Source organism: Lygodium microphyllum, chromosome 13 (assembly GCF_053477565.2).
Source record: "Lygodium microphyllum isolate KBCC chromosome 13, Lygodium_microphyllum_v1.1.10, whole genome shotgun sequence".
In the NCBI taxonomy this organism is placed as follows: Eukaryota; Viridiplantae; Streptophyta; class Polypodiopsida; order Schizaeales; family Lygodiaceae; genus Lygodium; species Lygodium microphyllum.
This window is the reverse complement of record NC_141147.1, coordinates 132,577,936-132,603,857: the sequence shown is the minus strand read 5'-3', so window position 1 is coordinate 132,603,857 and position 25,922 is coordinate 132,577,936.

Below are 25,922 nucleotides of genomic sequence, written 5' to 3'. Positions count from 1 at the left end.
AATGCACGTTTAGCTTGAGTATGAGAAAGTAGTGGAAAAGCATTAGATGCATGCATACCATACAATGTAATATGTTTTCCTTGAAAATGAATATTAATTGAATGTGTGGAATAATCTATATCAAGGTTATGCTGATGACGCCAAGGCATACCTAAAATTATATCACTGGACTGTAATGGTACAACTAGAAAATTCCTTCTTTCAGTGTATTCACCAATTTGAATTTCTAAATCATGCACCTCTTGTGTTCCATTATACCTTGTGCCTAAGAATGCTGCTTTAATGCGATAATGCATAGGAACAATTTGTAACTTCAATTCTTTCACTAACTTTGCAGAAATAAAATCATGAGTATCACCATCATCATACAAAATAATCTTTTCTTTTCCATGCACTAAACATTTCATTGTCAATAAAGAATGTGGAGTTGGCATACCTGGTAAAGTATCCGAAGGAGTAGTAATGTCGTCTTCATCTTCTGTGAAATCAGGCATTTCTTCATGTTTTTCATCTTCCATTGCTCCAAGGTAGTTGATATGGACAGGTGGCTTCTTTGATTGGCAATTAGCTGTAGATGTCCAGGTTGGTGGCATTTATAACACACTATAGGTTTGGCTTTGGTTATATTGTTTGCAATGGCAGAAAGTCTAGGAATATTAGGATTTGGCTGTGGAATTGGCTTAGGGTTGTGATTGGTATTGGATGGTAAAGCAGGTGGTTTTGCCCAAATCTTACGGAAAGATGATGAAGGAAAACGACCTTGATTAAATCTTCTAAAATTTGAGTTGAATTGCTTGGATCCATAGTTACCATTGGTTTGAAATTGCTGTGGACGCTTGTCTCTTCCTCGAAGCTTGTCTTTAGTGTCATGAGCTAAAGAAATTGCGTCTTCAAGAGTTGTAGGCTTGAACATATTGACTTCAGCGTAGTAATGCCCAAGTAATCCAAACATATACTTGCACTTGTGTGTCGCTTCAGGTACGTCTTCAAGCATGCATAACTGGAGTAATGCATTCCAAAAGCATTCGGTGTACTGAGGAATAGTCTCACGATCTCTTTGCTAAAGAAGGTCCCATTGCTTTATGGCTTTTTCATGAAATTGTGGAGGAAGGAAATTCTGCATAAACTTCTTGAAACTCTCCTAGGTAGTGGGACAATCTATGCTCTTACGAACCACGGTCCACCAAAGAGATGCTCTATCCACTAAATGATTAGTGACACACTTGATTTTATCTTTTTCTGCATATGTTTCCTCATGAAAGTAATCATCAAATTGACTGATGAATGCAAGAACAGTTTTTCCATCTCGAGTGCCATTGAAAGTACGGAATTTGAAATTTCTTTTACTTATCTTTGTTTCTTTGCGGATGGATTGAGCTTCGAGAGTCGCATCGATGGTACGTCGGATAAGATCTTTAGATTGTGGTTCCTCTTTGTCGGTAGTCGATCTTTATAAATTAGCCAATTGAACTTGCAATGCTTGCCGAGCTCGTCGTTCTTCATCTAACTGCATCATAATTAAATCCAGCTTTTGCTCCATCATAGGTTCAGGAAGATCGCCTTCAGCCATTAAATCATCCATATGTGGTTCCGTCATCCTGCAAAACTTAAAAAGACCTCACACTCTCAAAATCTAATTAGCAAGATGAGCGTAGCTCAAGATCGGGTGTAAAGGCTTATATATTTTTATGTGTGGCTTTCACAATCTTCGTCTTTGACTATTGCGAGATTTGTAATCTTTGAAAAATCTGTGTTTTGACCTTCTGCATGTGTTGAAACTAGTTCAGCAAGCCTGCGTATGCGAACAGTATCTTCCAATGAACAACTTTGCAGTTCGAAACTTCTGCGCAAGAACAATCCTTCTATGAGTTTTGAACAGAAGTCAGTTATGACTTTAGGTGACTTGTCTGACTTGCAGAGTTGCAGACTTATGTGACTTGCAGAGTACCAAAATTTGCAGAACTTGAGTGACTTGGAAGACTTGCAGAATTTAGACTTGTTGACTTTGTAAATTCTGTGTGACTTGACTTAGTGTAATAGACTTGAGTCTTAAGCAGCAACAAACAACGTCGATTTTAGGGGAGGGGCATTTTTTCAGCCGTCGAAAATCACGCGGACCTCCTCTGATGCGCCGATTTAAAATTGTGAAGCTTTAAAGCTTCTTTAAGCTTTATAAGCTTTGTATTAAGCTTTTAAGCTTATGAAGTTTTGAAGACTTATCTTTGTGTAACCACGACTTGTATGAGAGGATGTATTAGTGGTCCTCCGCTGTTGCAGGCTGGTCCTTCGTGATCTGATGATGGAAACATAGGTTCTTGACCGCTAGGAATCCATCCGTATCGACCGTTCGCGATGAGATTGATCGTAGAGCTCGATCGTTCCAGGAGCTCCGCCTTCGCTCAAGATGGGTAGCGATTGGAAGCTCTTGATCTCAGCTTCGCTCTGATACCACTGGTGCGCAGATCGGATGTTGTACGCTCGTGTAGTGAATGTCGGAAGGTCCCCAAGAACAAAAGAACTCTACTTTTTGCACAAAACTCAAGGTAAAAAGCATGCACGACATGAACAAGAGACCAATTGGGTGCAATCTCCCCCCATGCCTTGTGTGAGCGCTCCACAAAGCATGTATTTTATGTATTAATCATCTTCAAGCTCAAATAATAGCCCAAATTACAAAATAGCAAGCTTTTGGCTTTTGAGTTTGCTTTAGCACAAAATAAAAATAAAGCTAATGGGCGGTGCCCAAAGAGTCAGGCATACCCAATACAATGTCCAAGTACAAATAACATAATCATGCGCCCATGCGCATACAAAATAATAAATAAATATCCAACGCCTCAATAAATAGGCGCGACAAAATATAGGCACCATGCCTAAGGTATGCGCCCATCAAAATATAAGTGATAACTCGAATACTCGCTATCCTCCAATGCTTTCCTCCGCCACTGCTGCTATCTCTACACATCAACTGAAGCATTCACAATCGTTAGTAAAATAATACAATTAAACTGACAAAAGTGAATACCTAGCAGTCTTCAGCTACATAAATAAATCAACTGGTTAGAAATCAATCCTAACCTTAATTTATTACGAGTGCGCACTTTAAACTCATAAACGTTTATTAATTTAATATGCATTTTGCGGAATCACCCGCTATGGAATCACCCATGTACACACTAAATTAATGAAATGCCCAAAAAGGATAGGCGTCCCCATCAACTTCTCGCACAAAGAATCCACTTTGTGTATGAGCCCTGGTCATCAAAGTTTATGGAATCCATCGTGAAATATGCCTCCTGGCATCAGTCGAGCTCCAGTTGTACCACATTTTGTAGGAACAACAGAGACGAAGCGATTTCATACCGCACTTGGTTCATGGAGAATGGGAAACAAGAGGGATGCAATGCTCAACCTCTCTGCCATACGGCATAGTCCCATTCCTTTCCCCTAAAATAGAATAAACCGGAAATTCTACATCTATTGACACTAGGTCTTTATTGTCTTATTATCTCATTATTTGAGAAAAGTTCCCAGCTAACCGGGACCACCCTTCTGTAAGACCGACCTAAGTCACATCCACTGCACTTTCCTCAATTTGCTTTAGTTATCTAATTACCTACCACATTATGTTTTGACATGCAAAAGCAGCTTTCTTAATTAATCAGATTAATCACGGGTTTCTTCACGCAACTTAGGCACTGACACAAAAACAATGTCAAGCAAATTCCTTTTTCTCCAATATCTGCTCTTTATTTATCAAAATCCTGGAGTACATCCAATATCATGCCCAAAGGTTATCCCAGCAATCTACAAGTTTGCTGCTCCAAGTTCCACCCGTTGACTAGTACATGGGCCTTGAGATCCCATCTCGAGTCATGTCGGCCTCTTGTGCGGGATCCGGAGGCAAGGGATTTACAGCCAAAGACTCCCCTGGCACCCAAGTGTCCTCCCGCTCCAAGCAGCATCCATGGAGAGACCTCTCGCGGCGGGTTAGGTCCATATACCCGGCGCGGCTAACAACCCCCTTGGATAGGGCCAGGCAAACAGTCAAAGGTAACTGTTCCTGCCTCTCCCTCCAGGCTTTCAACATGAAGCATTAAGTTTTTTCCTTGAATTAGTTCCTTGAGCAAAGAGATCAAATAATGTACCTAAGTACAAGCACAAACATTTCGGAGGTCGTTTGCACGATTGACTACTAAGGTGTGACTCCTTTCTCCCCGGATGCTCCCAGCATCCGATCTTGGGTCTTTTTGCAACTTGGCAAGATCCCAATAATCTCAAACAAGATTACGCAACCAAATTTAAGTTAACTTATTTTGTGTCGCTCTTTCCTTGGGTTGTTCCTTATGGTATCTTAACCTAACCCAAGCATTACCTAGACAATCAAGGCAATGGTCATGCCTTCATTCATGACCCAACCAAAGGTCTTTTATTCTTCTAGTTCTAACCAAGTTCAGTTATTACACTTGGCAACACAGGACTCATCATTTAGGCCTTCAAGATACAATCTAGATGCATGCGATTCCTCCATTTCTCTTAATGCGGTTCCATGCAGAATTTTCCAATCAGCCTTATCAACACCATATTGGGGAATATGGGAATTTCCCATAAGTTTGGGACACGTGGTCAAATCGTTGAATTTGTCATAACTTGAATACTATAACTCCAAACTGAGCGCTCTATAGCTCAATAGATTCCATTTTTCAAGCTCTTTCCAATGATAGGTTGCATCATATGGTTTTGAGAAAGTTATAGGCATGTTATCTGTGTGCCACCTTTTTAGTATTCAAAAAATGAGAATTGGGAGATTCCCAAACTCACTAATATTGTGTTTATCCATCATGCACATGATGCACTTAAGTAAATTAAGTAAAGTTGAACGTCCTAAACAACCTTTGTCTCTCATCATTCCTGGCAACGGGTACTTATTTCTAATGCACCGAATCACATGTAACTTGCGTATATGAAAGTCTAGGTTTCTTTTTCGACAGTGCAAATGCATTTTACGAATGGAAACTAACATTTCATGTGTTTCTTTTAATCATGAATGTGAAGCATGAATTCTAGACTGCTGACGCTGTCGTAGAGGAGGAGAAGGCTGTGAGAGAGGACAGAACGTCGCCAGTTTGAGGGGAGTCGAGAAGGAGCAAGCCGCCAGTTGTCATAGGTCGCTGCCATTTGCTGCCAACACGCCACCATTTCGCCCTGGTTCGCCATCTGCCGCCTTTCCGTTTCACCATGTGGGCTCTCCACGTTGGCAGAAGCTTCTTGGAAGCTTCTTGAAGCTTCTAAGGGGGTTTCCTAAGCCCCCTTTCATATCCCCCTATTGTGGTTCTTATAGCCCCCTGGCCCCCGGGATTTTTCCATTCATTCCCTTGAAAATTCCACCTAACCCCCTTTTCCGTGAAGTTTCCACACAAGTCCTCAAATCCCTTATTGTGGATTTTCCCTCCCCTAGCCGGTTTTAAGGCCTTTCATAGCATTCCCCTAAGGCTATTTAACCCGGGTTCCTTTCAAATCCTCCCCACACAAATAACCTTTTTAGCATTTCCTGTGGATTTCCCCCCTCACACGTTATCTTAAAAGCCCTTCCTAGGGACTTTTATAAACCCTTTCCAAAGGGGTCTTTATAACCCGGATTTCTAAGCTACCTTTTCCCCTTTTGCATACCACAAAGCTATTTTCTTTTCCCCCTCTTTGTGTAGACAATTTGCACCCTCGGAGCTTCTACAAAAGGAAGGAAAAAATCATAAGTTCCATTTCTAAGGTTCGATTCTGAAGGACGGTGGAATCACAAAGGGAGTTTCACGTGAGAAGGAGAAGGCCAACATCATAAATCTGCGTCCAAGACGGAAAGGGCCGAATTCGTGATGGCTCCTAAGAAGGCTCAAGGCGCAACTGTAGGAGGATCGTCTTCTAACATCCATGTGGACATTTCACCACAAGTCCAGGTTATTCTTCGTAAAATTGATTAACGTCGTAATATTTCAATTATGCATGGATCATTTGAGGAATGAGGATGCATGTTTTTTTCGATTGAAAATACTTTGGCTAATAGCTCACAATTGAGGGATTCGATCATTAGTATTTTTCAATAAAAAGAACAAAATAAAGCGAGCATAAGATTTCTAGGCATGTCTAGCAAGTGATTTTTATGCATTGTAAAGTAATGAGATTAGATTAATTAATGCCCATCTTTACAAAATGAAATTATGATAGTACACTTCGATTAAGCATGGAAGAAATAAACCGCATATCGCATTATTGAACATCTTTTTTGAAATGATTCTTAAAGAAAGTTACTAGCAACCGTAGGAAATCGCTAGGGCTGCATGAAGAAGATTTAACTCTAGGCAAGTGGCCTAAAAAACTCAAATCAACGAAAGGTTGTGTAAGTTTAGCATACGACTAATTCATTCGGAAATGAAAGTAGAAAAATGTTGCATGTTTAAACATAAAATCCTAAAGCTTAGTAGCATGAATCCTGTTTGCATGTTATAGGATGATCAATTGGAATTATGCTATAACTTAACCTATGCTCTAATCTTAACCCAAAAAGTTAGGACTTGTAAATCAACTTATACATAGGCAATGAATCATGTGGCTACGGAAATGGTAGCATATTTATCTTCAAGATTAGACAAGTTAAATTGGTTTAAACCTAAACACCTAAAAACCGCGAGAGACTCGTTTAGAAAGGGTTAATTCAATACAACATATCCCAAAGAGCTAACTAGGATTTAACACGTTGAGGATGTGACCTAGTCGCTTGTATTGCCAAAGCTGAAACTCCTATACCCTAAAGACTTGCCCACATTCACGGTATGTAGGGACAGTAGGATGTACTTGCGACAAATGATCTAGGGTTTTTACCCCAAGGATCTCTCACTAAAAAGATGAAACTCGATTTGAACTTGGAACCCTAGGACCGACAATGTCGGCCTAATACAATCAGGAATGGATTGTTATATCTAATCATGATACCGTGATTAGAAGACGCCATTGATGGATAAATTAGCCCATGGATTAGATGCGACACTCGTGCAACAAGTTGTAGTATCGCATGATCTTGTGATTTAATCACAAGGAAATGGCCAATTCCTCGGTATGAGATTGGCAGATTCTTATGCAAGTTTATCTTACAAGAGGATAAATAATCGTCCTGATATAGTACATTTCTTGGGTAAAGTGACCAAGATACGGGGACTAGATATTTGCTTGGAAGCAAAAGAACAATCAGTAAATTGGAATAACATATGTACTGCTATTTGAACTTAAGGTATTGATGAAGTTGGGTTAATAGGATACGGCCCTAACCCAAGGATATAGGGTTAACAAACAAACCCTTGGGGATCTTGCCAAGTCGCAAATTGATCCCGGATTGAGTGCTGGATGCATTCGGAAAGAAGGATTTGCTCCTTAGCAGTTGGCCTAATAACGACCAATGGAAATGATTGTGCTTGTAACAGTTTTAAGAGCACCGTTTTGCTTTGTCTGTTCAAAGAATTAAAGGATGAAAAGATATCCAATGCTTCAGGTTGAAGGCCTGAAGGGAGAGGCAACTTCAGTTACCCTGGACTGCATGCATGACCCTAACCAAGGGGGTTGTTAACCGCACCGGGAAGGTGGACCGAACCCGCCGCTAGAGGTCTCTTTGTTGAGCGCTACTTGGAGTAGGAGGATGCTTGGGTGCCAAAGGGGGCTCTGGCCATAAATCCCTTGCCTTCTGGGCCCTGCACAAGAGGCCACCGTGACTGCGGATTGGATCTCGAGGCCCATATACTAGTCTACGGGGCGAAATCTTGGATTAGTAATCCCTGTGGATTGTTGGATAGCCTTCGGGCGGATTATGGATAAGCCTACGGGCTGGAATTTTTGTATTTCAAAGATAAATATAATAACCTGTTGAAAAGGAACTTGTTTGACATTGCTTTTCTATGTCAAGTGCTATTATTACATGAAGGAACTAGTGCCTAACGGGCTAATTAAGGAAGCTGATTGATACATGTCCAACTAAATGTGTTAGGTAATTAAATAACTAAAACAACCTGAGGAAAGTACAGAGGATGTGGCCATAGGTCCGTCCTACGGATGGGTGGTCTCGGTTGGCCGGGAATGTTTCTCAATCATGATGGACAGCAAGAAGATCGTTCAAAGGACACAAACAGCAAGGGCACTGACTTAGAATCTAAGTTATAATAATCCCGATTTACGCTGTTTTAGGGGAACGGAATGGGACTATGCCTTATGGTAGAGAGGTCGAGCCTTGGATCCCTCTCGTTTCCCATTCTCCTTGAACCAAGTGCAACGTGAATCCGCTTCGGACTTGGCATTTCTGCATAAAATAGTTCGCTTGGGGTTTGATGCTAGTTGCCGTTTAGGAAATGACCATTAGGGAAAAACCCTGATTCAGGTCGGTCCTAAGTGGGAACGGCCAGAATACTTCCGCTACGTGGCAGACGTGGAAAGACCTAGATCGCAAACCTCGTGACATTCCATGGGAGTGCCAGGCGAAGCTTTCTAGACATCCTTTCTGATGGACTGCTAAGACGTGTCCTCAAGATTACAGGTGGACACGTTACAGTTGGTATCAGAGCGAACCAACGAAGGAATTGTTTTTAAGAAATATTAATAAAAAGAAGTAAAGAAAATGTTGCGATCCGAACATTTCCTTACTTTCGATGCTGTCTTGCAGAATTATGAAGCATGGAACAGGTTCTTAGTGTTCCAAGTCATGTTTATGACTGTGATGTATTCCTCGGATTATCGACAAAGGGTTGAGATGATGAACATCCTAGAGCGTATTTATAACCCATCGACTTTGTCAAGATTGTGGGAGAGAAGGAAGGAGTCTCACTTGAAGCTTTCTTGCTTGCACAATGGGGGAATACACACAAGGGTGGAGGCTGAAAACAGTTTTCCTCTTCTTAGTTGTGTAAGCCAAAAGAACTCTCTTACAAAGAAATAGAAGAACCCTATATATGGGTCTCAAACCAAACTCAACTAACTAAGGTGGCATACTAACTGAGCCACGAACTAGAGTAGATAAGGATAGCTATCATGTAGCTATTATTCATGGGCGGTCTACCAACCGCGTCTGCAACTGACACGTCGGTGACATAAATACACAACGGTCACCCTGGCTTATCACGAGTGGAGCTCGATATCTCAACACTCCCCCTCGAGCTCAATCCCAATTCCTGCACACCAAGCAGGTCTCTGAACTTGCGCAGCTTCTCTGCGCCCAATGCCTTCGTGAATATGTCAGCTACCTGATCCTCTGTGCTGACATAAACTAGATCAATAAGACCTAGTAAAACCCTCTCTCGCACATAGTGATAATGCACCTCAATGTGCTTTGTTCTAGCATGATAGACTGGGTTATTTGCCAAGTGTATACTACTCATGTTGTCACAATAAATGACAACTGGCCCATCTGTAGACTGATGCATATCATAAAGTAGCTTATGCAACCAAGCTACCTCACATGCAGCCATTGCTGCACCCCTGTACTCAGCCTCTGTGCTCGACAAGGCAACTGTAGGCTGTTTCTTGCTGCTCCAAGTGACTGCAGCACTCCCAAAAGAGAACACATATCCACTGGTAGATCGTCTATCAGAAATGCTACCAGCCCAATTAGCATCAGTGTATCCATGCAAATGTATCTGAACCCCAGTCTCATAAAATAGTCCATACTGCAATGTGGACTTCACATACCTGAGTATGCGTCTAGCCGCATCCAAATGTGGTTTCCTTGGAGCCTGCATAAACTGACTTACCAATCCAACAGCATAGCTCAAATCTGGCCTGGTAATAGTCATATAAATCAAGCTTCCTACTATGCGTCTGTACATAGTAGGGTCTTCCAGAAGCTCACCTGCATCTGCGCTCAGCTTCACATTCTGCTCCAAAGGAACTGAAATAGGCTTACAGCCTGTCATCCCATATTTGGACAGCATGTCCAATCCATACTGTCTCTGCAAGAGCTGTATCCCACTTGGTGATCTAATCACCTCAATGCCCAAGAAATAACACAGCTCTCCCAAATCCTTCATCTCAAACTTCTGCTTCAATAGCATTTTCACATGAAGGATATCTTCATCACTGTCACCTGTCATAATCAAATCATCAACATAAATGACAAGTAGCATAATACCGTTCTCTGTTTTTCTCACATAAAGTGAGAAATCTGCCTTGGAAATCTGAAAGCCAATAGTGACAAGATACTGTCCTATCTTGTCAGACCATGCTCTAGGTGCTTGCTTCAAGCCATACAAGGCTTTCTTCAACCTGCAAACAAACTCAGGATGAACATCATGCACATAACCTGGTGGCTGCTCCATATAGACCTCTTCTTGCAAGTCACCATGCAAGAAGGCATTCTTTACATCCATCTGATGTAAAGACCATTCCTTTGATGCAGCCATAGCAATGACTGCTCTTACGGTTGCCATCCTTGCAACCGGACTGAATGTTTCTTCATAGTCAATGCCATATGTTTGTGCATACCCCTTGACTACTAATCTTGCCTTGTATCTGTTCACAGAACCATCTGCATTGTGCTTCACATTATAAACCCACTTACAGCCAATTGCATTCTTACCTTTAGGCAAAGGTACCAATTCCCATGTAGCATTTGCTTCCAAGGCATCCATTTCTTCATCCATGGCTTTCTCCCATTTTTCTTTTCCCATGGCTTGCTCAAAAGAAGTGGGTTCTGGTTCCTGTATCACCTTGACCATATATGCATAGTGAATGGCTGTAAATCCATCATATTTCAGCCTATCCACAGGATACCTAACTCTGGTAGACCTGCGCAAAGTGGGTTCACTCCCAGGTGCTCTCAAAACATCCCTGGTCTTCCTTACTCCAGGTGTAACAATAGAAGGAATACCCAACTCATCATCAATGCTCTGTTCTGAGCCACTGGATTCACCATCCACATAAGAGTGACCTGCATTCACATCAAACATGGGCTGATCAACCTTCTCTTTTCCTTTTCGTGATACCTGCATACCACTATCTGCATTGCTTTGAGAAGATTCTCCTGATCTCAATCTGCCTGTCCATGGCGAAGAGTGTGAACCACTGCTAGAAGACGCTCCAGGTCCACTAATATTTTGTGACTGCTGCTGTGAATTCTGTGCAGCATTACCATTTTGTGCATCTACATCATCAATCACATTTACTGGTCTATACCAGCTACTCATCTCATCAAAAAAAACATCTCTACTCACTGTAAACTTACGAGTAGAAGGGTTATAGCATCTATACCCTTTTTGCTGCAAAGAGTAACCAATAAAGATGCACTTCTCAGCCTTTGGATCCAACTTGGATCTCAGCTCATCTGGCACATGTACATAGGCAATGCAACCAAAAATTTTCAAATGAGAAATATCTGGTTTCCTACCAGTATACCTCTCCTCTGGAGTCATTCCATGTATTGCTGCAGTGGGAGTCCTGTTCATTATGTAGACTGCTGTAGCAACTGCTTCAGCCCAATAAAAATCTGGCAAGTCTTTTTCATTGAGCATGGCATGAGACACCTCTCCAATATGTCTGTTTTTTCTTTCTGCAATTCCATTTTGCTGTGGGGTATGACTGCATGAATATTGCTGCTTTATGCCATGCTCCTGCAAGAACCTTGCAAACTCATTTGAGAGGTACTCTCCCCCTCCATCTGACCTCAGGCATTTTATTTGCAAACCTGTTTCTTTTTCAACCATAGCTTTAAGAGTTTTGAAATGCCCAAAAACTTCACTTTTCTTTTTCATAAAATACACCCAAACTTTTCTGCTATAGTCATCAATAAAAGTGACAAAATAATGACAGCCTCCAAGAGATGCAGCTTTAGTAGTCCACACATCAGAGTGGATTAATTCCAATGGCTTCTCACTCTCTTGAACATGTCTAGGAAATGGTTTCCTTGCCTGTTTTCCAAACTGACAGGCTTCACATATCTTATGCATTTCTGCAACCTTGAACTTAGGCAATCCTGCAACAATGTTTTGGGCCTGCATTGATTTAAGTCGCTGTACATTAACATGACCAATGCGTTTATGCCAGATATCAATATCTGCAACTACACCGGTCCCATGTGCAAACATTGCTGCACTCAATTCAGGCATGTCTGCATCCAATGTAAACATTCTGCCCTTCTTCTTTCCTTTTGCTATCAAGCGACCTTTATTTTTCATATCCTCAACAAAGCATCCATGAGGATTAAATCTGACCTGCAAGCCCTGTTCAACCATTTGACCAACAGACACCAGATTCTTGGTGATATTTGGGACATGAAATACATCGGACAGGTATTTCTTTTTCCCATCCTGCATAGACAAATGAATTTTTCCAATCTGCACAATCGGATGTGCAGTATCATCACCAGTCTCCACAAATCCTGGTTTTTCCATTTTCCTTGCATCCTCCATCCATTCTGCATGACCTGTCATGTGGTTTGATGCACCTGAGTCAACATACCACACATCGTTGCTTTCTTCTGCACTTGTCACAGAATTGTTCATGTGCTGCACCATAAACAAATGCTCATTTCTATCATCACCCTGTCTACTAGAAGATGCATAATTCCCTTGTTGCAGTTTTCCATTCATGATGTCATTCTGCTTTTTATAGCAGTCTTTAGCCATATGACCCATTTTACCACAATAGTAGCATTCAACATTACTGTTTGCATTTTGACCTCTTTGCCATCCACCACGACCTCTTTGGCTCCCCCTGCCTCTAGAGTTACCACGTCCTCCTCCATAGGACTGGTTTTCTTGAGTTTGCTGCATATTCTGATTTCTACCACGGCCTCCAAATCGGCCTCCTCTACCTCTGCCTCTACCTCTTCCAGCATTTGAGTAGAAGACAGCTTCTTTTGAAGTTCCTCCTGAAGAAGATGCACCACCATTTCTCTGCTCCTCAGAAATTAGAAGAGCAATCAACTCCTCAAAATCAGGAAATCTTTCACGGACGGAAATGGATGTCCGAAACTGCGCATAATCCTTTCCTAGACCATTCAAGGTCACAGAAACTAAATCATCATCTTCCACTGGCGACCCAATGGAAGCAAGTGCATCTGCAATCTTCTTCACCTTCATGTGGTAGTCATTGATGCTCATATTTTCTCTTTGCACATTGTGCAACTCTTGCTTGAGCTGCATTTTCCTGGCTTGCGTATTTGTGCTATACATCTTTGACAGAGTATCCCATGCCTCCTTTGGCGTACTTGCATCCTGAATATGCACAATCATAGAGTCTGAAATGCTGATAGACAGCCAGTACATAACTTTCCTGGCTCTCTCATGCCATGCTTTGAATGCCTGCATTTGTTGTTGATTGGGAACATCAGGAAGAACTGGTTCTTCTTCATTTCCTGCAACAAATTCCCAATATCCTTTTCCCATAAGGAAATTCGTCATTCTAAACTTCCATGCTTGGAAGTTGTTCTTGTCAAGCTTTTCAGTGACAATCTGTGAAAGTGAATCAGATGCCATTACAGAACACTGCAGAAAATTCTGTCACTGCAAAAACCACAGCTTCACCCTCACAAGGGAAAATCTGCAAAGCTGGCGAAAGTGGTATATGACCACACAGTCACTTCCTAGTGACGATTTTGCATCAACAGGCAACACGGATGAATCTGTAACTCCCAATGTCTTTGCGCACAAGCATACAATGCAATTTTTACAGTAACTATTCACCGACCTATAGAACAGTGGCTGCACAGCATAAAACTGGGCCTTTTCCTGAGTGCGTGCAGAAAACTTCTGCCTCCAAAACAGGCCCCGAAATGGCCTCAAATCAAAAAAATAAGGTCGCCGAGGGCTAAAGCCCTCGCCCGCAGCATATACTGCCCTCTTGCTTCACCGCGAAGGGCGTCTCAACCTGAGACAATGCACTCTTGCACTTTCCGGCTGTGCTACCTGCAGAGATCTGCTCCCAAAACAGAAAATGAAAGCAACACTGCTCCTCTTACCAGAACACCGCGAGCTTGGCTTGCTTTCTTGAGCTCCTTACCACGAACAAGGCTCTGATACCATGTCAAGATTGTGGGAGAGAAGGAAGGAGTCTCACTTGAAGCTTTCTTGCTTGCACAATGGGGGAATACACACAAGGGTGGAGGCTGAAAACAGTTTTCCTCTTCTTAGTTGTGTAAGCCAAAAGAACTCTCTTACAAAGAAATAGAAGAACCCTATATATGGGTCTCAAACCAAACTCAACTAACTAAGGTGGCATACTAACTGAGCCACGAACTAGAGTAGATAAGGATAGCTATCATGTAGCTATTATTCATGGGCGGTCTACCAACCGCGTCTGCAACTGACACGTCGGTGACATAAATACACAACGGTCACCCTGGCTTATCACGAGTGGAGCTCGATATCTCAACACTCCCCCTCGAGCTCAATCCCAATTCCTGCACACCAAGCAGGTCTCTGAACTTGCGCAGCTTCTCTGCGCCCAATGCCTTCGTGAATATGTCAGCTACCTGATCCTCTGTGCTGACATAAACTAGATCAATAAGACCTAGTAAAACCCTCTCTCGCACATAGTGATAATGCACCTCAATGTGCTTTGTTCTAGCATGATAGACTGGGTTATTTGCCAAGTGTATACTACTCATGTTGTCACAATAAATGACAACTGGCCCATCTGTAGACTGATGCATATCATAAAGTAGCTTATGCAACCAAGCTACCTCACATGCAGCCATTGCTGCACCCCTGTACTCAGCCTCTGTGCTCGACAAGGCAACTGTAGGCTGTTTCTTGCTGCTCCAAGTGACTGCAGCACTCCCAAAAGAGAACACATATCCACTGGTAGATCGTCTATCAGAAATGCTACCAGCCCAATTAGCATCAGTGTATCCATGCAAATGTATCTGAACCCCAGTCTCATAAAATAGTCCATACTGCAATGTGGACTTCACATACCTGAGTATGCGTCTAGCCGCATCCAAATGTGGTTTCCTTGGAGCCTGCATAAACTGACTTACCAATCCAACAGCATAGCTCAAATCTGGCCTGGTAATAGTCATATAAATCAAGCTTCCTACTATGCGTCTGTACATAGTAGGGTCTTCCAGAAGCTCACCTGCATCTGCGCTCAGCTTCACATTCTGCTCCAAAGGAACTGAAATAGGCTTACAGCCTGTCATCCCATATTTGGACAGCATGTCCAATCCATACTGTCTCTGCAAGAGCTGTATCCCACTTGGTGATCTAATCACCTCAATGCCCAAGAAATAACACAGCTCTCCCAAATCCTTCATCTCAAACTTCTGCTTCAATAGCATTTTCACATGAAGGATATCTTCATCACTGTCACCTGTCATAATCAAATCATCAACATAAATGACAAGTAGCATAATACCGTTCTCTGTTTTTCTCACATAAAGTGAGAAATCTGCCTTGGAAATCTGAAAGCCAATAGTGACAAGATACTGTCCTATCTTGTCAGACCATGCTCTAGGTGCTTGCTTCAAGCCATACAAGGCTTTCTTCAACCTGCAAACAAACTCAGGATGAACATCATGCACATAACCTGGTGGCTGCTCCATATAGACCTCTTCTTGCAAGTCACCATGCAAGAAGGCATTCTTTACATCCATCTGATGTAAAGACCATTCCTTTGATGCAGCCATAGCAATGACTGCTCTTACGGTTGCCATCCTTGCAACCGGACTGAATGTTTCTTCATAGTCAATGCCATATGTTTGTGCATACCCCTTGACTACTAATCTTGCCTTGTATCTGTTCACAGAACCATCTGCATTGTGCTTCACATTATAAACCCACTTACAGCCAATTGCATTCTTACCTTTAGGCAAAGGTACCAATTCCCATGTAGCATTTGCTTCCAAGGCATCCATTTCTTCATCCATGGCTTTCTCCCATTTTTCTTTTCCCATGGCTTGCTCAAAAGAAGTGGGTTCTGGTTCCTGTATCACCTTGACCATATATGCATAGTGAATGGCTGTAAATCCATCATATTTCAGCCTATCCACAGGATACCTAACTCTGGTAGACCTGCGCAAAGTGGGTTCACTCCCAGGTGCTCTCAAAACATCCCTGGTCTTCCTTACTCCAGGTGTAACAATAGAAGGAATACCCAACTCATCATCAATGCTCTGTTCTGAGCCACTGGATTCACCATCCACATAAGAGTGACCTGCATTCACATCAAACATGGGCTGATCAACCTTCTCTTTTCCTTTTCGTGATACCTGCATACCACTATCTGCATTGCTTTGAGAAGATTCTCCTGATCTCAATCTGCCTGTCCATGGCGAAGAGTGTGAACCACTGCTAGAAGACGCTCCAGGTCCACTAATATTTTGTGACTGCTGCTGTGAATTCTGTGCAGCATTACCATTTTGTGCATCTACATCATCAATCACATTTACTGGTCTATACCAGCTACTCATCTCATAAAAAAAAACATCTCTACTCACTGTAAACTTACGAGTAGAAGGGTTATAGCATCTATACCCTTTTTGCTGCAAAGAGTAACCAATAAAGATGCACTTCTCAGCCTTTGGATCCAACTTGGATCTCAGCTCATCTGGCACATGTACATAGGCAATGCAACCAAAAATTTTCAAATGAGAAATATCTGGTTTCCTACCAGTATACCTCTCCTCTGGAGTCATTCCATGTATTGCTGCAGTGGGAGTCCTGTTCATTATGTAGACTGCTGTAGCAACTGCTTCAGCCCAATAAAAATCTGGCAAGTCTTTTTCATTGAGCATGGCATGAGACACCTCTCCAATATGTCTGTTTTTTCTTTCTGCAATTCCATTTTGCTGTGGGGTATGACTGCATGAATATTGCTGCTTTATGCCATGCTCCTGCAAGAACCTTGCAAACTCATTTGAGAGGTACTCTCCCCCTCCATCTGACCTCAGGCATTTTATTTGCAAACCTGTTTCTTTTTCAACCATAGCTTTAAGAGTTTTGAAATGCCCAAAAACTTCACTTTTCTTTTTCATAAAATACACCCAAACTTTTCTGCTATAGTCATCAATAAAAGTGACAAAATAATGACAGCCTCCAAGAGATGCAGCTTTAGTAGTCCACACATCAGAGTGGATTAATTCCAATGGCTTCTCACTCTCTTGAACATGTCTAGGAAATGGTTTCCTTGCCTGTTTTCCAAACTGACAGGCTTCACATATCTTATGCATTTCTGCAACCTTGAACTTAGGCAATCCTGCAACAATGTTTTGGGCCTGCATTGATTTAAGTCGCTGTACATTAACATGACCAATGCGTTTATGCCAGATATCAATATCTGCAACTACACCGGTCCCATGTGCAAACATTGCTGCACTCAATTCAGGCATGTCTGCATCCAATGTAAACATTCTGCCCTTCTTCTTTCCTTTTGCTATCAAGCGACCTTTATTTTTCATATCCTCAACAAAGCATCCATGAGGATTAAATCTGACCTGCAAGCCCTGTTCAACCATTTGACCAACAGACACCAGATTCTTGGTGATATTTGGGACATGAAATACATCGGACAGGTATTTCTTTTTCCCATCCTGCATAGACAAATGAATTTTTCCAATCTGCACAATCGGATGTGCAGTATCATCACCAGTCTCCACAAATCCTGGTTTTTCCATTTTCCTTGCATCCTCCATCCATTCTGCATGACCTGTCATGTGGTTTGATGCACCTGAGTCAACATACCACACATCGTTGCTTTCTTCTGCACTTGTCACAGAATTGTTCATGTGCTGCACCATAAACAAATGCTCATTTCTATCATCACCCTGTCTACTAGAAGATGCATAATTCCCTTGTTGCAGTTTTCCATTCATGATGTCATTCTGCTTTTTATAGCAGTCTTTAGCCATATGACCCATTTTACCACAATAGTAGCATTCAACATTACTGTTTGCATTTTGACCTCTTTGCCATCCACCACGACCTCTTTGGCTCCCCCTGCCTCTAGAGTTACCACGTCCTCCTCCATAGGACTGGTTTTCTTGAGTTTGCTGCATATTCTGATTTCTACCACGGCCTCCAAATCGGCCTCCTCTACCTCTGCCTCTACCTCTTCCAGCATTTGAGTAGAAGACAGCTTCTTTTGAAGTTCCTCCTGAAGAAGATGCACCACCATTTCTCTGCTCCTCAGAAATTAGAAGAGCAATCAACTCCTCAAAATCAGGAAATCTTTCACGGACGGAAATGGATGTCCGAAACTGCGCATAATCCTTTCCTAGACCATTCAAGGTCACAGAAACTAAATCATCATCTTCCACTGGCGACCCAATGGAAGCAAGTGCATCTGCAATCTTCTTCACCTTCATGTGGTAGTCATTGATGCTCATATTTTCTCTTTGCACATTGTGCAACTCTTGCTTGAGCTGCATTTTCCTGGCTTGCGTATTTGTGCTATACATCTTTGACAGAGTATCCCATGCCTCCTTTGGCGTACTTGCATCCTGAATATGCACAATCATAGAGTCTGAAATGCTGATAGACAGCCAGTACATAACTTTCCTGGCTCTCTCATGCCATGCTTTGAATGCCTGCATTTGTTGTTGATTGGGAACATCAGGAAGAACTGGTTCTTCTTCATTTCCTGCAACAAATTCCCAATATCCTTTTCCCATAAGGAAATTCGTCATTCTAAACTTCCATGCTTGGAAGTTGTTCTTGTCAAGCTTTTCAGTGACAATCTGTGAAAGTGAATCAGATGCCATTACAGAACACTGCAGAAAATTCTGTCACTGCAAAAACCACAGCTTCACCCTCACAAGGGAAAATCTGCAAAGCTGGCGAAAGTGGTATATGACCACACAGTCACTTCCTAGTGACGATTTTGCATCAACAGGCAACACGGATGAATCTGTAACTCCCAATGTCTTTGCGCACAAGCATACAATGCAATTTTTACAGTAACTATTCACCGACCTATAGAACAGTGGCTGCACAGCATAAAACTGGGCCTTTTCCTGAGTGCGTGCAGAAAATTTCTGCCTCCAAAACAGGCCCCGAAATGGCCTCAAATCAAAAAAATAAGGTCGCCGAGGGCTAAAGCCCTCGCCCGCAGCATATACTGCCCTCTTGCTTCACCGCGAAGGGCGTCTCAACCTGAGACAATGCACTCTTGCACTTTCCGGCTGTGCTACCTGCAGAGATCTGCTCCCAAAACAGAAAATGAAAGCAGCACTGCTCCTCTTACCAGAACACCGCGAGCTTGGCTTGCTTTCTTGAGCTCCTTACCACGAACAAGGCTCTGATACCATGTCAAGATTGTGGGAGAGAAGGAAGGAGTCTCACTTGAAGCTTTCTTGCTTGCACAATGGGGGAATACACACAAGGGTGGAGGCTGAAAACAGTTTTCCTCTTCTTAGTTGTGTAAGCCAAAAGAACTCTCTTACAAAGAAATAGAAGAACCCTATATATGGGTCTCAAACCAAACTCAACTAACTAAGGTGGCATACTAACTGAGCCACGAACTAGAGTAGATAAGGATAGCTATCATGTAGCTATTATTCATGGGCGGTCTACCAACCGCGTCTGCAACTGACACGTCGGTGACATAAATACACAACGGTCACCCTGGCTTATCACGAGTGGAGCTCGATATCTCAACAGCCTTTGTATATGGAACAAAGATGGATGGGTGCCTCAGGAATCTACTATATAGCTGCCAATCAGTTTGCATACCTTCAGACCAACCTAAAGAGGATCAAGTGGTTGGAAGACCTGAAAGTCATGAAGCTATTCATTTTTGTGGAGGCTCACGTAAAGTCAACTTTATATATTCGAGGTCGGAGGGTTGAGCTGAACTCATATGTATATGAGGAAGTGAACCGTGTAATCTCCACCAACAGGATCAAGGTATTGGGTCACCATGAGAAGAATGGGTTCCAAAGGAAAGGATACCCTGATCTTCCAATGACTTACCGATTCTTGAAGATCCATGACCCGAAACCATACTATTATCCAGTTCCTGTAGATAAATATAATACAACATTATTCTCCCTAAACTAAATGTAAACATTTGGCTTATCATCGCAAGAAATGTTGTATTCCGAAAGGGCTATACCCATATAAATACAATAAGACTTCTTTTTATCAATGTCTATTTGTGCATGAGAATTGATAAGAAGTTAAGTGGTTAGATTGCTTGGTTGATAGCTAAAATGGAGATGAAATATAAATTGTAATGATTAATGAGTAATAATGTTAAGAAACCTTTATCCAGGCACAACCCCAGTTTGCCTCCTACATCAAGTACAGATCCCCAGTTTGCCTCCTACATCAAGTACTGCTATAATCCAGGAGAAGAAGTTTCTTCTCAAGCAGATTAAGCCGCCAGAATTTCACGGGAGAGGCAGGTCCGTCCAAGCAGATGTTGAAATTTGGATTGAATCCATGAAGGATTACTTTGAAGCAGCCAATACTGCACTTGCTAACCAGGCTATGCTCGCCAAGCTGAAGCTCACCGGCGAAGCCAGGCTTTGGTGGAAGCAATGGTGCAGAGATCAAGGGATCGCGGAAGAATCCGTTACCTGGGAGAAGCTGAAGAAATCTGTGCAAGGAAGATACTTACTACCTACGTATCGCACACAGAAAATGAATGAGTTCTACGAGCTAAAATAGTTGGGACTCACTCTTGGTGCATACTATTCTAAATTCATCTCACTTCTTAAGTATGCACCACAGATGGACATGACACAGTAGGTGTCAAAATTTTGTACTGGTTTAAATCCACCAGTGAATACCTGTCTCGAATCTATGCAGCCATCAGATCTATAGGACGCACTCATTCGAGCTGCACCTATAATTCAGGAGGTGCAGGTTAGGCCAAGAGGTAATAAAACTTGGTCTTTTAATGACCCGAATAGAAGAGCATTTAGGCCTCAAATGAAGGGAGTTCAAGGTCAGAGTCAAGGAAAAAGAAAGAAAGCAAGGACTAATAATGTCAACAACTTTGTTCCTACCTAAAGCAATGGCCGAAACTTCCGTTGTTTCCACTGCAACAAGCCAGGACATTTCAAGAGGCAATGTCCCAAGCTTGGAGGAGGACATCGCCAGGCACCTTTCCAAGGAACTGGCCATGGCTAGGGAGCCGCTACCCAAGGGAGAGGAAGAACCGCCTATGTTGCCAACAGGGAAATGTGCGAAGAAGAAGAAGATTCGACCATGGAAGCAGAGTTTGAAAGGGTGACAGTCCATGCCGCTCTTCACAAGAAAGGACCGAATCACCAGTTCTCGGTGATTTAGACACCGTCGGACTACCAAGGTAAAGGTTTTAAGACCTTAATTGATTGTGGCAATACACATTCCTTTATCTCACCAGCTTGTGCAAAAAGATTAGGAATAGCCATAGTAGAAGCACCTATCTTGCTTGTGGAATTGGCAAATGGTCATGAGGTTACTTGTACCAAGAAAACTGCTAAGGTGGAATTCTTTCTAGGAGGAAAGACGACTTCCGTCAAATTTAGAGTCATGAATTTAGGCATCCATGAGTGTCTACTCAGAATGGATTGGCTTAAACCTAATGACACCCAAATTCATTGTGGAAAGGGCCAAATTTCCTTTCAGAACTCTGAAGGGGATTTAGTCTCAACTCAAGGTGAGGCTGGAGTGCCAAAAATTCAATTGGCCAAGGCATCTCAGATTATAAAGGGAGTCAGAAAGGGACTACCTGTCTACTTGATTAAGCTCAACAAGTTAGATCAGAAGCAGGATTCTAGTGAAGGACCTTCATGGCTAAAGGAATACGTGGACGTATTTCCTGAAGAGTTGATAGTGGATCATGAGATTAAGCTAGTACAGGAGCTGCGCCAATTGCAAAGAGACCTTATAGAATGTCCATACCGAAAGTGATTGAGCTGAAGGAACAACTCAAGCAACTACTAGATCAGGGCTACATCCATCCTAGTAGTTCACCATGGGGAGCTCTAGTACTATTCCACAAAAAGAAAGATGGAACGCTTCGACTATGTATTGATTACCGAGGGTTGAATCAATCAACTGTCAAGAACAAGTACCCTATTCCTAGAATAGATGAGCTTCTTGATCGTCTTCAGGGTGCAAAGATCTTCTCCAAGATTGATCTCAGGTCTAGTTACTATCAGATAAGAATCAAGGACGAAGATATCCCAAAGACGGCCTTCAACACAAGATATGGGCACTTTGAGTTCCTAGTTATGTCATTCGGGCTTACGAATGCACCTGCCACCTTCAACAGGTTAATGCAGGATATCTTTAGGCCATATCTTGATGACTTCGTACTCGTCTTCTTTGACGACACTTTAGTCTATTCCAAACAGGAGGAAGATCATGAGACCCAACTTCGGATTGTCCTTGAGACAATGAGGTCACATAAGCTGTATGCTAAGATGAAGAAGTGTGCATTCTTCAAATGTCAAATTGAATATCTGGGATTCATCGTATCAGCAGAAGGAATCTCAGTGGGCCCAGCCAAGGTCAGAGATGTGCTAGAATGGCCAATACCAACAACTGTCAAAGAAATACATAGTTTTCTTGGATTGACAGGATGGTATAGGGTCTTCATAAAAAACTATGCTTTGATAGCAGCACCTCTGATGGACTTACTAAAGAAGCAAACATCTATTGCATGGTCAACTCCTGAACAAACCAGCTTTGATAGATTGAAACAAAGTTTGGTATCAGCACCTATCCTAAAACTTCCAGACCTCAATAAGCAGTTTGAGGTAGTAACAGATGCTAGCACGCTTGCCTTAGGTTGTGTGCTCATGCAGGAAGGTCATCCTGTAGCATACTCTTCAAGGAAACTGAAGAGTCATGAGAAGAATTATGCTACCCATGATCTAGAATTGTTAGCTGTCATCCATGCTCTAAAGCTTTGGAGACACTACCTGTTGGGTAACAAGTTTACTCTAGTGACTGATCATAAGAGTCTCAAGTGGATCTTTACCCAGAACGAACTCAACATGAGGCAACGTCGGTGGATTGAAGTGCTGGAGGAGTATGATTTTGAAATCAAATACCAACTAGGAAAAGAGAATGTAGTTGCCGATGCACTCAGTCGCAAGGCATTCCTTAATTCTCTAATCTTGCAAAATCCATCAATAGCTAGATCTCTAGCTACAAAGGTGTCCATGCCAAACAACCCAATACTTGAGTTAGCTAGAGAGGAAGCATGCCATGATCCAACCTATCAAAAGATGCTAAGGGAGATCTCTATCAAGGATTAGGACCAAAAGCTACAGGCTAAGTATCATGAATTCTCTATCAATAGTGGACTTGTCTACTATAGGACGAGAGTATGTATACCGGCAAACCAGTCACTTAAGCAAAAGATATTGTGGGAAGCTCATGATTCCCCTTTCTCAGGACATCCTGGCTATGCCAAGACTCTCAATGCAGTTAGGAAGAGCTACCATTGGGAGAGGCTTAAAGGTGACATGCTCAAATATGTCACTAAGTGTTTGTCTTTTCAACATATCAAAGCCGAACATGTCAAGATGCCAGGGAAGTTGCAACCACTTGACATTCCCCAAATGAAATGGGAATTCATCAGTATGGACTTTGTTGTTGGCCTACCCCAAGTTCAGGGAGGATACAACTCCATCATGATTGTGGTTGACATGCTTACTAAGGTTGCACACCTTATTCCAGTAAAGACAAACTATAAAGCCTCAAACATTGCAAGGCCGTTTATCAAGGAGATATTCAAGCTACATGGGTTACCCAGAAGAATCATTAGTGATCGTGATTCTCTCTTCACATCACACTTATGGAGAGCTATCTTCGAAGCCATTGGGACTCAACTCCGTTTTAGCACAGCTTACCATCCCCAAACTGATGGTCAAATGGAGCGAGTCAATCAAGTTATCGAGGATATGCTTAGGGTACATTGCTTTCGTGAACCAAAAAGGTGGATTCAATACTTGCCTTTGGTTGAATTTGCCTACAATGCTTCTTACCAACAAAGCATTCAGATGACCCCTTTTAAAGCATTGTATGGTCATGACTGTCGAAGTCCCCTAAACTTCTCAGATCTAACATTGAGGGTTGAAGCTTCAAGGCAGATGTTGGAAGAGATGGATGACCAAATAAAGTCAATAAGACAGGACATCCAAGCCACCAAGGATAGACAGAAGGCATACGCGGATTTGAAGAGTCAATATAGAATCTTCGAGGAAGGAGACATGGTCTTCATTCACGTACATCCAAAAAAGAGTTCCCTATCCTTAGGAGATTGTAAGAAGCTAAGTCCAAGGTATTGTGGACCGTACAAGATCCTCAAGTGCCTAGGACCTAATGCTTATAGACTGCAACTCCCTGAGAACCTAAAAGTTTATAATGTATTCCATATCAGCCTATTGAAAAAATATGTACCTAATCCTAACCATGTACTTGATGACCAACAAGTTGTAATGCCTAGTCAAGGAGTCCTTGAACTAAGGCCTAACAGGATCTTAGATGTTAGGGAGAGACAACTGAGAACCAGAACCTTGAGAGAATGCCTCGTCCAGTGGAAAGATTATCCCGAGGAGGATGCCATGTGGATAGATGAAAGCACTCTCAACCATCAATATCCCCAGTTTATCTCGAGATGAGGACATCTCGATTCCTCCAAGGGGGAGAGAATGTAATATTTCCACAATAATATTTCTAAATCCCAAGATACTCACATGGTCTCCACGGGCCAAATTGAGATTTAGAACTATGGATTATTGAAAACCCATGCTCTTCATACGAACCGCCTCTTAGGAGGCCAAAAGGATAATTTTTTAGAAAAAAGACAAATTTTTTTGAATTATCCCTCTCTCCCCCAGCCGACAGTCATGCTGGAGGAGAGGGATATATTAAGGATGATTGAGCATCCTTGCTGGATGCCAGAGGAGGGGTGAACCCCATGCATTGAGCCACGTGGGGGAGGGAGGATCCCCTCCCCTCAACTATATAAGCTGTGGGAGGAGAGTAGGAGGGGAAGAGCCGTTAGACTCTTGATGCTGTCATAGAGGAGGAGAAGGCTGTGAGAGAGGATGGAACGTCGCCAGTTTGAGGGGAGTCGAGAAAGAGTGAGCCGCCAGCTGCCGTAGGTTGCCGCCATTTGCCATCAACATGCAACCATTTCGCCTTGGTTCGCCATCTGTTGCTTTTCCCTTTCGCCACATGGGCTCTCCCATTGTCAGAAGCTTCCTGGAAGCTTCTTGAAGCTTTTAAGGGGGTTTCCTAAGCCCCTTTCATATCGCAAGCCCACAAAATTTCTTCTTGTGGGCTTCCTTGAAGGGTTTTTCAAGTGGGTTTAATAACCCCCCCCCCCTTCCCCCCGAGAATCCAAAGCCCCCTATTGTGATTCTTATACCCCCTAGCCCCCAGGATTTTTCCATCCATTCCCTTGAAAATTCCACCTAACCCCCTTTTCAGTGAAGTTTCCACACAAGTCCTCAAATCTCTTCTTGTGGATTTTCCCTCCCCTAGCCGATTTTAAGGCCTTTCATAGCATTCCCCTAAGGCTATTTAACCCGGGTTCCTTTTAAATCCTCCCCACACAAAGAACCTTTTTAGCAATTCCTGTGGATTTCCCCCCTCACATGTTATCTTAAAAGCCCTTCCTAGGGACTTTTATAAACCCTTTCCAAAGGGGTCTTTATAACCTGGATTTTTAAGCTACCTTTTCCCCTTTTGCATATCACAAAGCTATTTTCTTTTCCCCCTTTTCGTGTAGACAATTTGCACCCCCGGAGCTTCTACAAAAGGAAGGAAAAATTTATAAGTTCCATTTCTAAGGTTCGATTCTGAAGGACGGTGGAATCACAAAGGGAGTTTCACATGAGAAGGAGACAGCCAACATCATAAATTTGCGCTCAAGACGGAAAGGGCCGAATTCACGATGGCTCCTAAGAAGGCTCAAGGCGCAACCGCAGGAGGATCGTCTTCTAACATCCATGT